We start from the raw sequence: 17,450 nt of genomic DNA on the forward strand, positions 1-17,450 counted from the left end.
GTATTATACATAATGAAAAGGGAAAATAACTACAAACACAAAAACATTTTAAAGGTTGGTATGACTAAATACATACTAGTGAATGTGGCCCATAAAAGGAATAGCTGTCATTACAGAGAGCATTGCAGAGATGAAGGCTATGCCTGCGATCAAGAGCATGGAGTCCCTCTCATCAAGGCTGATGTAGCTGCCACTGCCGCTAAAAGCCTGATACACCAGTGACTTGTTCCATATGCTTGTACCACAGTGCACCCAGCATGCAGTTTCATCCCTCAAGCTGGTTAACCAGCCATTTGATGGCATTCACTATCTGGATTTTCTGTTGCTTCAAACAGCAAGCCCGAGGGCTTTCTCTGGGTGCTGGAGCATAGTTGATCTGCATGAGGTTAGGTCTAAATGTGGGAAGAATTAATGCCTATTGGGATCATCCCTGAACCAATGACTGATGGAGTTAGTGGATACATGAGTATAAAGAGTTTGTCATCAATAACGCAAGTGAGGGTAGCCATTCGCAAACCGCCCTTGCCTTCGTTAGGATAACTGTGTCTTATAGAATCCACTAGTCTTTGGCTTTAGCAATGTCTGAGTCACATTTTGCTTTTATGTTCAGGCTGTTTTGTCCTCTCTGGTCCTATGAGAATCTGTTTTCTTTACACAGTCCTTGCTCTCAGTTTCAGAAGTCAACAAAGACACAATGAGGCCCACTTGCCAGTTAAGGCCAATGTAGTCATCGGTCACCTAGGACCCAGAAAGACAAATGGGGGCACTGGTCAGCGCCTTCTTCACCATCTGACTGCCCGGTGAGGGCGCTGTCATCCATTTTCAGGTGGCGCCAGAGGATCCACAGCTCCTACACTGGAGCAGATGGCCCTAGGGCAGTGGTCGGCAAATTCATTAGTCAACAGAGCCAAATATCAACAGTACAACGATTGAAATTTCTTTTGAGAGCCAAATTTTTTAAACTTAAACTTCTTCTAATGCCACTTCTTCAAAATAGTCTCGCCCAGGCCGTGGTATTTCGTGGAAGAGCCACACTCAAGGGGCCAAAGAGCCGCATGTGGCTCGCGAGCCGCAGTTTGCCGACCACTGCCCAAGGGGATCTCACCATGTTGCCTATCATGAGGTCCACCGTGGGGATCTCCTTAACTGGAGACTGTGGAAGAGCTTCTCCTGGCCACAGAGCCACTCCTCTTGCTCCAGTTGTTGAAGCTGTCATCCACTGGCAGATGCATGGCCACCTCTATGATGACAAGCCGGCATTCCAGCTCCAGGATGGTGGTGGGCTTGGATGGTGGTGTCTTGCCATGGGAACAGCACGCACCTGCAGCTAGGGTCCCACACTCCCTGTGAAGCCTCCTTCCTGCGCAGGCAGTTGTCTTCCACACCATCACCACCACCGCCGCCACCGCCTGCAGTGCACCCCTCTCCCTGCTTGGGTCACCACTGGCCCACTCCTGGGCCCATGTCATCTCCTTCCCCTTTTCTACAGTGGCTCCAGACCACGGCCAAAGGAATCACCTTGTGCCTTTTACCTGCACCCCCAGCTATTCCCATGGAACTAGAAAGTGCCCCCTTCCAATTCCAGATCCCACCTCCCCAGCCCCATCCCTGCAATGCAGAATCCTCCTTCCATCCCATGCAGCAGGCTCTCAGAATGTTTCTAAGACACCCAGCGTGAAAATCCACGAAGACCACCCAAATGAGAAGAAGCAGAGGCTATTTATTGAGAACTTGCTATGGCACAGGGGTCAGCCAACATCTCTTGTGTTGGACAGAGACTCCAAGCCAGGCAGCGAATGGGAAAGCGCATTGGGAAACAGGGAAGAAGGTGCCAGGTAGGCCCCCCCTGGAGGCTGTTGACCTGGGAACTGGAAGTGAGCATCCTGTGTGATGGATTTGGAGAGTCTATTGGGCTCTCTATGGTTGGTCCTGAGCTGGAAAGTGCCCCCTTCCAATTCCATGGAAGCATGGTGCGTGGCAGGAAGCTTGCATTTGTTGATCACATTTTGGCTGTTTGGGACTGGTTGCTGCAGATTGTGGGGCAGAGTTCTGTTTCTATGTATGATCTGGCCATGATCCCACTGTCCCTTCCACTCATCCCCTCGGCTTCCTGTGACCACATGCACCATTCCAGGTGAAAGCTGTCATTGGGATTTCTCAATAGGATAACCTTTCCAGTGTGCTGGGGCTTAGCATTTTTTCCTGAGAGCAAAAGCTTTAAGTGCTGGTGTCTGGTACAGGCAGCCTGTGACCATGGCTATGGCTTTTAGGCCTTTAGCTTATAATGCAGATGGGCAGCTGAGCTCTTTGGTTTTAAAATTGTGATCCCCCCACTCACTGTTGAATTCTATTGTAGTACAATGGTTACCAAAACCCCACATATTACCTATATTTTCATCACATTCTCATAAATAACAACGAAAAACTGAGTATAAACCATGGGCAAAGCTCTACGTTACACATGTGGACAAAGTAGGGTGTGGTGGACATTCTGTGGCCACAAATTTAATATTAAGCCAGTTTCTGTATTCATATAGCCTCCCAAATTCATTTTCATTATGGCCTTTTTCTGTGCCTGAAATTTCACCACAGTGTAGGGAAATATGCAATGCTCTGATACCGAGCTTTCAAGCATCTTGCAAAATATTCCATCAGTGAAGAATGATGATTGTCTCCATCTTTACTCCCTCCCTGTATCTAGTTAGCTGCAATGAATGGTCAACTGGTGATTCATTGGATGCTATTTAGTTTGTTCTGTCAGCTGTTTATTAATTTGAAACTTCCTGTTAAGAAGCAGGGTGTGCTTTTTAAGGAAACCTTACACAGCATAAGTTTTATTTTGGGACTGGATGTACTAATATATAAAGAGGGATCTGTAAAAGTCACTTAGTCCTGTACATAACCTTTTTTTGTTTTTCAGCAAAATTTTGTGGCCACTCACTTTGTGTCAGGCACTGTTCATTGCACCGGTGGTAGGGGAATGAATGAGATAGTCTCAACATCTAGAAGTTTGCCATCTACTCCAGGGAGACAAGTGTAATAAAGTGTGGTAAGTACAGCCATAGTTGTACAAGGTATGGTGGGATGCAAATGAGGAACTGGAAAATTCTAGAGGAAAGAGGAGTGAGAAAGTTTTCACAGAAGAGGCTCTAGAAGGGACTTTAGGAAAGATGGGTGGATGACACGACAGAGATGTCACAGATTGGTGACAGTGGAGGGGGACATATTGAATAAGGAAGAACTTGAAAGTAGGAAAATTATTTGAAAGTTACTTACGAGGTTGTTGCAATGTTTCAGACAAGAGATCATAAAGGCCTAATTGAAGACAGAGGTGGGGTACAGAGATTTGATAGAACTTTTACAATAGGATGAGACAGTGGGAGGTGAGGGAAAAAATGAGCTGAGTGAAGGTTTTTGTTTTGGAGCACCCGGTAAATTAGGTTACCATTAGAGAGAAGGGAACTTCATTGAAGACAGTGGGTTCACTGTTAGACCTGTTGACATTCAAGTGCTACGGGGGGGACATCATTCATTCATTGGAAATCCAAGTTTGTAGTTTGAGAAAGAGGTCTGGTATAAGCACACCAATGAACACAAGACACGGGGCGGGGGTGCGGTGGGATGAGGGTATGTGACAGGGGATAGGGGAGGCTGGGGGAAGGTCAATGGGGAAAAAAGGAGATATATGTACTAATATATGTAATTTTTTAAACAATAAAAAAATTAAAAAAAAAAAAAGAAAGAGGTCTGGGCTGGAAATACAGATGTGAGCGATATCTAACAATTTGGAAGTAAGATCCTATTAAAACAGATTGTGTTTTCTGTTTATGGTGCTTGACAAAAGATTAGTGCTCCCAAAGTCTATCGTGTTGATTTTCAGGTAAAATGTAAGTGGATCCCAGATCACGGTGTTTTTTTTTAACAGTGTCAGCTTTTAGGCTGAGGGTTGGTCATATCAGGAAAAGGAAGAAAGTAGCACAAAGTAAAAATAATCTACAAATTAAACTTTAGGATGTTCACAGCAACATTGAAAGTGTTACTCGCCTTTTCAGGATTAGAGATATAAAAGACATTCTGATAAACTATGGAAAACTGTATAGTTGTATTTAATCTTGGATGCTGTAAAATGAAGGTTCTTTCCCAACAGTGCTTTACTAGTCCCTGGGAAGTTGGCAAAAATGTGAAAGGCCTGTCATCTTTTACTATGCAAAGTGGAATTTTCAAGAATATATTTTTGAAAATTTTATAATATTTTATAAAATTGTCCTTTGTGCCCAGAAATCTAACCTCAACCTAAATCTAACACTAACACTAATTCTACTAGAAATCTACATCTAAACACCCAAATCTATACCTAATTTTAAGCTGAACTTTAACTCTGACATTAACCACAAACCTAATTGAAACCCTAACTCGAAACCTAAATGTAGCACTAACCCTAACTCTAGCCTTAACCCTATTTTTTTTTGTCACTAACCCTAACCTTAACCCTAGAACTGGCTTTTTTTAAGGGTATACCTATTAAGAGGGAGTTGTTCTTTAGGTCTCTAGTAACTAGATAAACAAAACTGAGAAAAGAATTTCAGATTGAGTAATTTAGAAGAAGAGATCAGCAGATTATCTTTAATGACATATCACGATTAGGTAACCTGACCTTTCTGATAAAGATATCCAAAGGTCTGGGTATTATTCCTGGATGTCTACAGGACATCTTGCTTCTGTTCTCTGATTTCAGTAAGTGGACCTAGTAAGTGTTACTGTGAAAATACAGTGAATATCTCTGAGAGGCAAGATCCAAATTGAGGGTACATTTTCACAGATTTCACAAAGGTGTAAGCTAACCTTGATCCCAGACTCCCAAAAGTATAAGACATTCCTGCTCCAGAAGACACACAGTAGGCTGGGACTCTTCCATTAATTTCTAAATCTCAATGTGACCCAAATCCAGACCTTATCAGCTAGAACTCATCTAGATTGGACCAGTAATCATAGGACAATGTGCAGTGTTAGGTTCTGGGGATTGTAGAAGTAATATGAGATACCATGTTCCATTCAGAGACGTTACAGCCAAGCTGAGGAAAAATGACCAACATACATGAAACAATGAGAGAATATGATAAGACAGAACGTAATTCAGTGCTACATTATGTGGTATAGACAGGGATAGTGTGGAAAATATTTTCTCTAGCACTTAGCAGCTTACCAAAACTATGTAACATTCATTTAATCCTTTGTGGGATCTTGGGAGGTTGATACAGGACATTTATAAATGCATATGCAGAAATAGGCTAGAGGAGTTAACTATTTCTCCCCAACTCCCCCAGCAAAAGCAGAAAAGCAGTTTGAACTCAAGTTGGCCAACTTCAAATGCAATGGGAAGCTCACTCTATTTCATGGAGTAAAGGAGACTTGAATTGGGCCTTACAGGACTGAGTAAAATTTAAAGAGATGAAGTGAAACAGAATAGTATTTTGAATGGGGTAAATACTATAAAAAGAAGACAGGAAGCCAGGAATAGGATAGTAAGCAGACAGAAAGGGGAGTGCATGAGGTAAGATGGAATGGGGAAAATGGGGCTTTGAGAGCCAGGCAAAAGTGTTTATATTTCATCTAGGTTTCACTAAGAAGGTAGTGAAATTTTTAAACAGGATAGTGGCATAAAGGAAAATCCATCTGATAGTGGTGCACAGGAAGGAATCAAACAAGGAGGTCCCAGAGGCAGGAAGGCCATCTAGGTGGCTTCAGGGTGTGGCTACCAGCAAGGGCCTGGAATGGGTGGCAATAGTATAAAACAGAAATAAATGTTTTCTTTAAAAAAGGCAATTCAAATAGATAGTCTCAGTGTTTGATTAAGCATGAGAGATAGAGAAAGAAAAAAAATCAAAGAATTCCAAATTTCAAATACAGTCATACTCTGCATAAAGATGGGGATACATTCTGAAAATTTCCATTAGGTGATTTCAACATTGTGGGAACATATCATAGAGTGCATTTGCAGAAACCTAGATGGCATAGGCTACCTCTGTACTTATATGTGCTGTGCTTTTGCACAACTGGCAGCACAGTAGGTTTGTTTGCACCAGCATCATGACTAACATGTGAGTATTGCACTAAGGATGTTACAAGTTATGACATGACTTTACGAGAGCTATGCGTCTCTTTGAGATAGGAGTTTTTCAGCTACATTATAATCTTATGGGACCACCTTCCTATGTGTGGGCCATCATTGACCAAAATGTCATTGTGGGGCATATGACTGTAACTAGTTATGTGGCCTTAGGCAAGTCGTAGAATCTCTCTGGGCCCCTCGTGTGAAGAAAATGTGATGGCAACCCTCACCTCACAGGTGACTGATGCTTGTTATGTATGCATGTTGTTTTAATGAAGAGAGGCAATTTTAAAATGTCTAGAAACATAGTCTAAGTAACATTATTTAAAATATGAAACATTGGTAAATATCTAAATGCTCTACCATGGGGGGAAGGAGTAAATAAATTATGAAAATTTTGTAGAAATTAAAATCACATTTGAAGGACATTGGGACTTAAATATTCAAAATATAAAGGTAGGTGGAGAAAACAGGACACAGTGCTATCTGAATATTTAAAACTAGAGGCCCGGTGCACAAAATTCATGCACAGGGTGGGGGTGTCCCTCAGCCCAGCCTGTACCCTCTCCAATATGGGACCCCTCGACCAGGATTGGGCCTAAATGGGCAGTCAGACATCCCTCTCACAATCCAGGACTGTTGGCTCCCAACTACTCACCTACCTGCCTGCCTGATTGCCCCTAACCGTTTCTGCCTGCCAGCTTGATCCCCCCCTAACCACTCCCCTGCCAGCCTGATTGCCCCTAACTGCCCTCCCCTGCAGGCCTGGTCACCCCTAACTGCCCTCCCCTGCAGGCCTGGGTCACCCCCAACTGCCCTTTCCTGCAGGCCTGGTCGCACCCAACTTCCCTCCTCTGCCGACCTGGTCCCTCCCAACTGCCCTTCCCTGCAGGCCTGGTCACCCCTAACTGCCCTCCCCTGCAGGCCTGGGTCACCCCCAACTGCCCTTCCCTGCAGGCCTGGTCACCCCCAACTTCCCTCCTCTGCCGGCCTGGTCACCCCTAACTGCCCTCCCCTGAAGGCTTGATCGCCCCCAACTGCCCTGCCTTGCAGGCCTGATCCCTCCCAACTGCCCTCCCCTGCTGGCCATCTTGTTGTGGCCATCTTGTGTCCACATGGGGGCGGCCATCTTTGACCACATGGGGGCAGCCATCTTGTGTGTTGGAATGATGGTCAATTTTCATATTAATTTTTTTATTAGAGAGGATAGAGGCCTGGTGCACGGGTGGGGGCCAGCTGGTTTGCCCTGAAGGGTGTCCCAGATCAGGGTAGGGGTTCCCTTGGGGTGTGGGGCAGCCTGGCGAGGGGCCTGTGGTGTTTTGCAGGCCAGCCACACCACCCGGCAACCCAAGTGGAGGCCCTGGTATCTGGGATTTATTTATCTTCTACAATTGAAACGTTGTAGCCTTGAGTGGAGGCCTGGGTTGGCCAGGAAGCTTGGCTTCCTCCATTGCCAGGGAAACCCAAACCTCCTGCTCACTCCGTGGCTGCAGCCATCTTGGTTGGGTTAATTTGCATACTCGCTCCTGATCGGCTGGTGGGCATGGCTTGTGGGTGTAGCGGAGTGATGGTCAATTTGCATATTACTCTTTTATTAGATAGGATAAGCATATGGATTGAAAAAGGGAGTGGAAAATAATGTTACGAGTGATTATCTCTGGCTAATGGTATGTGACTGATTTGTATTATCACTTTTATACTTTGTGTTTTTCTAGAATTTCCAATTTTTTTATTATTTTCACAATGAGAAAAAATATTTAGGAAAAAAAAGAAATAGAACCAACTACTACTGTTTAAAATCTTTAGCCCTAACTGGTTTGGCTCAGTAGATAGAGAGCCTGCGGACTGAAGGGTCCCAGGTTCGATTCTGGTCAAGGGCATGTACCTTGGTTGTGGGCACATCCCCAGTAGGGAACGTGCAGGAGGCAGCTCATAGATGTTTCTCTCTCATAAATGTTTCTAACTCTCTATCCCTCTCCCTTCCTCTCTGTAAAAAAATCAATTAAAAAAAATATATTTTTTTAAATCTTCAAATGTGTTCTTCTCCCTTGTAACTGTTTCAAAATAAAGTACTACTAAATAGTAGGTAGAGAGCTAGCATCCTTCTCTATCTGACTAAGAAAATACAAGGGAGTGGAATAGATTCTGAGATCTGGCAGAGAGGAAGAGAGGACACTCCATAGGAGAAAGGGAATAGAGCTGAAGAAGATAGAATACTGCACAAACAGAGCAGCAGTATATGCCTCAACGGAAAGGAAATCAGAGTGCCTCTCTGGAAGGTACTCTGGAAGGACCTTTGGGAGCTATTTACAGCTCAGATAAATACAAAAGCAACTCAGGAAGTAGATAAGAATGCAGTTATGTCACAATTGCAAACAATGCTTCGCTGTACAATGTATTTCATTAGGTTTGCTAACCTCAAAGAGACCTTTGCCACAATTCCTCTTGGCTTGCCAGTAGGACTGCAAAATGTTTTCAATGAATGTGCATTCGGGAATAATGAAAATTGATCATGTGGTGACATTATTGAAGCATTTATGTGTTGAGAATTTTTTTATGAATTTATATATAACCAAATAGAATATTTCTAGGAAATAAGACCACAGTGTGCCCTTGAAGAAAATAATAATTGAAAACTAATAGAATAATGTATCTTAGAATCTTGATATTGATCCATGATAATTCCTGGCTTTGTGCCAGGGTTTCTTATTTGAGGCAATATAGAGTGGTAAAATGCTCTGACGCCACGTTTTCTGCTAAATATGTCATTTCACATGACCTCGTGCTATCACTAAAATTGAACACCAGGGGAATTATCGTTAACAGACAGATAAGTTTCTGACTAATGGAGCCCTCCTTTTGGTTTATCTTTGAATTTATTTCACTTTTACCTGTGTGTTATTGTTTTCCACCAAATACATGCAACTCAAAGTCCAGAGAACTCTCTTCAAATATTTTTTCTTCTCCCAGAGTAAATTCATTGGCCTTGCTCCTGTTTACCATCACTGTCTGTTTTGGAAGTCACTCCACCGTATCACCGGTGAAACACTGGGGACTGCCTGGCAAAGGTTCAGAGTTCTCTAAATACAAAGTTCCCCGAACCCCAGTAAATAACAAATCTGAATAGCGTCAGGGTGCAGTCTCTCTGTCTGGTTTCCTTTAAAATCAGCTTGTTATTAGATAGACCCACATGTGCTAATTTTCTTGGCTGTGCTTACATTGGTAAAAATGGCATAAAAGAAAATGAGGACTTTCTCACTATCTCTCCCCCACGACCCCCAGTGTTTGTGATTCTTGCATACATCGTATATGCCAAGTGGGCAAAACTACTCTGTATAGAAATAGAAGATTTTCCCCAGTTGTAAGGTATTTTTCAATATCTTAGGATGTCAAAGGAAACACAGTAAGATTGTTTGCTTATGATATTCCCATGGAGAATGACAAACATTAGGAAACCCAAAATTCACAGGTTGATACTAATATTTTAAAAGTTGAACCTTATTAGAGTATGTTTGCATCTTTACAATGTCTGGAGGAGGAAGGTAAACGCTGCTGGGAAGAAGGGGTAGAAAATAATAACAGAATGGGAGCTTTTTAAAAATATATATTTTTATTGATTTTTTTACAGAGAGGAAGGGAGAGGGATATAGTGTTAGAAACATCGACGAGAGAGAAACATTGATCAGCTGCCTCCTGCACAACCCACTACTGGGGATGTGCCCACAACTAAGGTACATGCCCTTGATCGGGATCGAACCTGGGACCCTTCAATCTGCAGGCTGACGCTCTATCCACTGAGCCAAACCGGTTAGGGCAGAATGGGAGCTTTTTAATGTGACTTATAAAAATGAAATAATTAGGCCTAGCATGGCTTTTCTATTGTAGCCCTCTCATCCTGTATTTTTGCTGAATGAGAGTCAGAATAGACTACAAGCTACGGCACCGTGTGTAATCAAGTGTGACATCTGGGACTCCATAAGAAGCCACTGTTTCTCTAACTTTAGCTAACCAGTGCACTTCCTGTAGCAAGCTTTGGATTAATGATCAGAGCCAAAGGGTCCGATTACCCTCGGCTTGTTGTAGAATCACTCTCCCTTTCTCTCTCAGCTGTAGAGGTGTCCCTTGCTGCACTTAGATCATCCCACATAGAAAAAACACACGCACTCTTTTGTGACAAATACAAGCAGAGAGCTCATGGGGTTAGCTACAACTATTTGAAGAAACTTTTACATCATTTTGCAATGAATGGTTCCTAATTTGCTTGATACATGTACATTTTACACGACTCAAGATTGTGTGGTTTCTCTGAAGTGTAGAAGAGAAGGAGGCAGAAAATAATTTGAAGGTTTTACAGAAAGAAGAGATTGGGATTTTCCCTCTGTTGTGGAGTCCTCTGGGATAAACACAGCCATTAATACCAGGCAGCTTAACCGAATGCATTTTATATTTCAAGTTTCAGACACAACCTCAAAGCAAAGAGGAAACTCTCCAAGAACTTGATCAGATCAGATGCAAGCCTGGTAAGTCACTGCTTAACTTTGGAACTTATATCTGAAGAAAAACTCTAACAAGAATATATTTTAGGGAGAAATGTTTGGTCCTAAAAAATACTATTCTTTCTATAACCATAACCATGTAAAAATAAGAATTCTCATGTGGTAGAAGAAATGATTCAGGGTATTTTGTTGGGTTAAGAAAAATATTCTTGTTTTACGGTGTAAATCTACTCTAGCATAAAATCAAATGGTCAGTGGCTTGGTATTTGAGGATCTAGACAGGTTGATAACCCGTGAATTATGCTTTTCTTTCAATATATTCTGAAATATTGACTGGTTGGATATATAGAATTTTCATAAATGTAACTGAGGGATGAATTTATTGGAAAACTCAAGTCTATCCTGATTTAAGGAGATATAGTTCCATTTTAAAGAAAATATTGCTTTGTGACCTTTATTTAATATACAACTAAAGCATTGAGTTGATGACAAATATATTATAAAAGAAACCTGTGAACAATAACAATATTAGAATAAGATTTCATGTATTTACAAAGAAAAGCTGGACATTTAAACTAAAAAAAAAGAGTTAGAAAAGACAACTTTTTACTTTTTGCTTATCCATAGAAATTGCCTTTATTTTTGTAATCGAACCCACTAAGTTGGCCTTTATGTGGTACTTTGCCCTCATCATGCAAGTGGGGAAATACCCACATGTGAAATCATTGCAGTTTATTCAATGTCAGAGAGAAACTCGCTAAGCAGAAATACCAGACAACCAATTGCCATGCAAAGCAGTTCCTAACCACAGGAAACGTCAGAATTCCCTTAAAGACAAATGATGACTAAACAGATGCATAGTTTATAAATAATAAGAAAATTGTGAGAAAGCATGCCACTTGTGTTATGCTATATGTTTCTAAGAAGAGTAAATATTATAATTAATCAATAACAGTGATTAAGTATCATAGTGTTAGAAACTGTAAAAGTAGACTAAATTTCAGCCTAATTGCATAATCTCAATTAGATAAATGAGCAGGATATAAGCATAGGAGTAAGATTTCAGGGACAAGTGTTGGGGGAGGGGAGGACCATTCTGGGATATACTTTTGTGATATGAACTGAAAAGATAAGTTTCTCAGGAAGAACTCTTTCAGTCCTAAGATGTGACTCCCTACCCCCACCCCCACCCCCACCCTTATCCTGGGAATTTCACTTCCAGAGATGAGGGAAGAGAAGGAGCCGCCTCAGTCATTTTTCTGGATGCTCTCTTTTTGTCTTTGAAAAGGAGGAAATGAAGTTTTCAGAAAGGGATCCTGACCAAGTTAGAGAAACCCTAAAGGGATCTATGGGCTTCTAGATGGTTCATCCTTCTGTGACCTAAAAATCCCTTACAATTTTATGCAGGATTGCTGTGCATGGAAAGAGAAAGAGAGAGAGGAGAAAAAGCTTCCTGCTCTTTGTAAACAGATACAGGTCAGCCAGTGAAATGTAAGAACGCTGTATAGTCAATGCCACCTAATGATGGATCACATATAGGATAGTGGTCCCATAAGATTCTAATGGAGCTGAAAAATCCCTATTGCCTGTGCCATCATAGCCATCATAACATCCTAGTGCCACTCACTGCTCACATGTTGTATAAGAGTATAGCAATACAATTATGTACCGTACTTTCTAATGACAATAAACAACTATGCTACTGACTTATGTATTTACTATACTTTCTCTTATTATTTTAGAGTGCATTCTTTCTACTTATACAAAAATGTTTTCTGTAAAACAGTATGCTGTTATGCCAGCAGCATCCTCATACATCTCATATTTATGTCTCTTGATTGCATAATTTCTCTGGTGCTTGATTTAATCTAGTGTTGTTTTCTAAATTTAGTGTAGCCTATGTGTTTACAGAGTCTACAGTAGTGAACACCAATGTCCTAGGCCTTCATATACATTCACCACTCACTCAGTGACTCACCCAGAGCAACTGCCAATCCTGCAAGTTCTATTCATAGTGTATGCCCTATGTATATGGTGCAGCTTTTCTTATCTTTCATAATGTATTTTTACTGTACATTTTCTATGTTTAGATATGTTAAAATACACAAAAACTTGCCTTTGTGTAACAATTGCATACAGTATTTAGTACAATAACATGCTGTACAGGTTTGTAGCGTAGGAACAATAGGCTATGCCATATAGCCTAAGGGTGTAGTAGGCTCTGCTATCTAGGTTTGTGTATGTGTACGTGCACTCTATGACGTTCACACTCTGATGAAAGCACCCAAAAATGCATTTCTCAAAACATGTCCCCATCATTAAATGGCATATGACTTTAATTAGGTTAGTCTTGCCCAAGCAGTAGTAGAATCTTGGCCATGAGAGAAACTGAGGCTTACTGAGGGGGCTCTGAATTTGATCCAGGAGGGGTGAGATGAAGACTCATGTGGAGAATCAGAATACTAGAGCATCAAAGTCATAGTAAGGAAGAGAGGAAGAGAAACCAAGATGGCGGCATAGGTAAGCACCTAAACCGCTGCCTCGCACAACAATTTCAAAACTACAACTAAAAGACAGAACGGACACCATCCAGAACCACAGGAAAGCTGGCTGAGTGAAAATTCTACAACTAGAAGGAAAGAGAAAAGCTCACAGAGAATTGGAGGTACGGCAAAGGGTCTTTGTGCGCGCAGAGAGGAAGGGCGGCTGAGAGCCTGGCTGACTTTCTCTGGCGGAAGGGGAAAGGAAGCCCCCGACCGCACTGAACCCCAGTTCTGACTGCACTGAACCCCAGTTCCAGGCGAGCCCCTGGGGACCCACGCTCTTACGGGGGGAGTCTGGACTCTCGGGCGGAGACTCTGGAGCCGGGGAAGGCGGAGGACTGAAAGCGCGCGTGCGCGTGCCAGTGCGCACAAAGGCTGCGGAGGTTGCCACAGGCTTTCCCTAGTGGAAGGGAGTCAGAGGCTCCTGAATGCACTGAGCCCCAGTTCTGACTGCAGTGAACCCCAGTTCCAGGTGAGCCCCTGGGGATCCACGCTCTTGTGGGGGGAGTCTGGACTCTCGGGCAGAGACTCGGGAGCCGGGGAAGGCGAAGGACTGAAAGCGCGCATGCGCGTGCCAGTGCGCACAAAGGCTGCGGAGGTTGCCACAGGCTTTCCCTAGTGGAAGGGAGTCGGAGGTTCCTGACTGCACTGAACCCCGGTTCCAGGCGAGCCCCTGGGGACCCACGCTCTTGTGGGGAGAGTCTGGACTCTCGGGCAGAGACTCAGGAGCCAGGGAAGGTGGAAGTCTGAAGGAGCGCACGTGCGCGCAAGGGTAAGGCTGACAGGAAGCCAAGGCTGAGACTCCACTCCATCCAAGCTGAGCACAGAGGCTATTGCAATTTGGCAAGTCTAATCCTATAAGGCTGTCTCCAGCACCGAACTTCTCCCAGCATAGACACAGCTGATCCTTACAGCCAACTGGCCTGGAGGTCAATTCTTCCCAGTGATACCAACAACAATCAAGACTTAATTACAACAAGGCTGTACACACAGTCCACAAAGGGGTGCACCAAGAGTGTCCACCTCAGGTTAACTGGGGAGGCCGACCCACTGGGCCATATTGGAAACCTAGCACACGAATCTACCTTACCAACTCAGGGAAGAGTGAAAATGCGGTGTCAAAGAATCAGATCACAAACGAAAGAAATGGAGGAAAACAAACGACTGGATATAGAATTCAAAACCACGGTTATAAGGCTTTTTAAGAATATCCTAGAAAAGGCCGATAAATATAACGAGACCCTCGAAGATATGAAAAAGGACCAACTAGAAATTAAACATACACTGACTGAAATAAAAAATATTATACAGAGACCCAAAAACAGACAAGAGGAACACAAAAATCAAGTCAAAGAATTGAAACACAAAGAAGCAAAAAACACTCAACCGAAAAAGCAAAAAGCAAAAAAAAAAAATCCAAAAAGTTGAAGATAGTGTAAGAAGACTCTGGGACAACTTCAAGCGTACCAACATCAGAATTATGGGGGTGCCAGAAGAAGAGAGAGAGCAAGATACTAAAAACCTATTTGAAGAAATAATGACCGAAAACTTCCCCCACCTGGTGAAAGAAATAGACTTACAAGTCCAGGAAGCGCACAGAACCCCAAACAAAAGGAATCCAAAGAGGACCACACCAAGACACATTATAATTAAAATGCCAAGAGCAAAAGACAAAGAGAGAATATTAAAAGCAGCAAGAGAAAAACAGTTAATTACCTACAAGGGAGCACCCATACGACTGTCAGCTGATTTCTCAACAGAAACTATGCAGGCCAGACGGGAGTGGCAAGAAATTTTCAATGTGATGAATAGCAAGAACCTACAACCAAAATTACTCTACCCAGCAAAGCTATCATTCAGAATTGAAGGGAAGATAAAGAGCTTCACAGATAAGAAAAAGCTAAAGGAGTTCATCACCACCAAACCAGTATTATATGAAATGCTGAAAAGTATTCTTAAAGAAGAGGAAGAAGAAAAAAGTAAAGAGAAAAATTATGAACAACAAATACATATCTATCAACAAGTGAACCTAAAAATCAAGTGAATTAAAAACCTGAGGAACAGAATAATCTGGTGAATATAATAGAATCAGGGGCATAGAAAGGGAGTGGACTGATAATTCTCAGGGGGAAAGGGGTATGGGGGGGTTCATGAAGTGACTGGACAAAAATCATACACCTATGGATGAGGACAGTGGGGGGAAGGTAAGGGCAGAAGGTGGGGTGGGAACTGGGTGGAGGGGAGCTATGGGGGGAAAAAGGAGAAATAATTGTAATAATCTAAATAAAGATTTATTTTAAAAAATAAAAAATAAAAATAAAAAAAAGGAAGAGAGGTATGTGGACCTGAGGATCAAGGCAAGAAAAAAAGCTGGAAGCTAGAAGTAAAGCTGGTAATGAGTTAAAAGCAGAATAGGGCAGGCTGAAAGGAATGAATGAATGATTCTGAATTAATTCAGCTCACAAAGAGTGCACATCGATGTGCTGGGTGAGCTGGACATAGAAGGCCATGGTGGCCTAAAGGTGTTGCAACAGATTGGGCACACTGTTTTCCAAATACTGTGGCTAGGCCAACTCTGGCTAAAATCTTATATTTTAGACTAAAGGTTACCTTAAGACATCTTCTGTAGCAAATTCATTTTATTCCCAGAAGGTTGCAGACTCACAGGTGGATCCCATAGCTTTTCCAGGCCATCTTAGCCCTTGAGAACAAAGCATCCTCTGTCACCATTAGTTATAAGAAGAGTCTCAAGTCTGTATTTAAATGTCCAATCTGGTGAAATAATCAATTGTCAAGCCTCAGTCAAAAGAGAGGCTTCTCCCTCCCTCCCCGAGACCCAGTTGATGCAGGGAAGCCTGCAATGGGGGTGCTTCCTGTTTATAGAGGGCCGAATTTTTGTTTTACTCTGGTATGGTGTGACACGCAGATGGAGAAATGACTGTGGTGAAGGGAGAAGAGTTTATTCACAGTTTCCTAGAAGAGGTGTGGCTTGGCACACAGAGCCCAGTGGGGAAGCACCAGGGTAGGTTCAAGGTAGAGGAAGGGAGGGGAACATTAGTCAAGTGCCCTTGTTGTGGTTTCCATGGGGATGGGCAAGGCAGGTAAATTGATTTAGGATTGGTTTGAATGAGTTGAGCAGGCTCTGTCTCTAGTTTTCTGGGGCAGGGGGGGATAATGGCTCAGGGGAGATTAGGGCAGGGGGGATAATGGGCTTTGGATTGGTTGGTTTGCATATGAAAGGTACTCTTCCTGGCAAGTCTCTGGGAATTATCTAGTTGTGGGTGGGCCAGTGTCTCCAGGATCAGCAAGGTCTCAGATGTCAAAGCAAGAGGAATGCAGAAATAAAAAGGCATCATTAATGCCATTCTGCCCTTTTTCCCATCTCACACTCCTGATTTCTACCTGGACCACCACCTGTAGACAGCTAGTCTGACCTGCTCAGGAAGAGAGATAAGGTAGGTGGAAGCTCTTGAAATCCAGCTCCATGCTAATATGTTGTGAGTGCTCCCTGAGTGTGGTGCATTCCCACAGCTGATTCATTTTTCTGGGGGATGAGGGAGCTTTCCTGAGCTTTTAAAGAACCCCTCTGGGTATCTCTGACTGGATTTCAGTGAGGTGGAGCTTGACTTGCCTGCCTGGTCATTATCAACTTCTAATGCTCAGCCCCTTTGACCAAAGCTTGCATTCAATTTCATTCTGCTGTGGTGAGGTAGGCTTACCCCCGCCCCCCCACTCCCACCCCCTCAGAAGGCCTTGGGGAAACATCCCCTTTTGTAAATGACCCTGTCTGCCTCTCATCTCCGGGCTGCCCCACTGACCCAAGGGGAGAAATGTGCACCTGTGTCCCGCAACTCATTGGTGGAGGGCGGTGTACTCCTAATGCAGCTCTTTCTCAGATTCATCGGCAGCACATTTCAGACCCCCTTTATGAGTGTGCCAAGCTCTCCATGTGGTTCTGCTGAGGCTCCTCTCCCACTTGGATTATGTTTGGGGAAAAGCCTCCTTGCCTCCTCCCTGGTGACAGGTAAGGGTGCTGGAGGAAGCACAGGATACCACAACTTGATCCAAAGAAATCTCTCTTCCTCTTCATTCCATTCTTTCTACAGCTTGAGTCGGGTGATGGGTTAAGCTTTATAAAAGCAGTTTTCAGCTCTTACACGCCTTGTATAGTTGGTCTTTGAAATTTGGCAGTACCTGGAACCTATTATTTTTCAGTCTTTGGGGAAAAACTGAAACAAAACAGGTCCTATTCCAATCTCCTGTTAAAATTAAAAACTACTAATGAGAAAGAGGAAGCACACA

At 42.9% G+C, this 17,450-nt stretch overlaps 2 protein-coding genes across 2 annotated transcripts in view; one reads left to right on the forward strand and one right to left on the reverse strand.

Annotated features, from left to right (window-relative positions):
• The window catches only part of SH2D4A (SH2 domain containing 4A), a 108,871-nt gene extending 92,813 nt beyond the window's left edge, over positions 1-16,058 (reverse strand). Inside the window, exon 1 of the mRNA XM_080660431.1 lies at positions 15,759-16,058. The gene's annotated coding sequence lies outside the window, so the exon portion shown is untranslated. The remainder of the gene's footprint in view (positions 1-15,758) is intronic.
• Positions 2,864-17,450, forward strand: part of PSD3 (pleckstrin and Sec7 domain containing 3) — a 532,096-nt gene continuing 517,509 nt past the window's right edge. The window contains exons 1-2 of the mRNA XM_080660410.1: positions 2,864-3,049; positions 10,563-10,629. The gene's annotated coding sequence lies outside the window, so the exon portion shown is untranslated. The remainder of the gene's footprint in view (positions 3,050-10,562; positions 10,630-17,450) is intronic.

This window comes from Plecotus auritus (assembly GCF_963455305.1).
Source record: "Plecotus auritus genome assembly, chromosome: 3".
NCBI lineage: Eukaryota > Metazoa > Chordata > Mammalia > Chiroptera > Vespertilionidae > Plecotus > Plecotus auritus.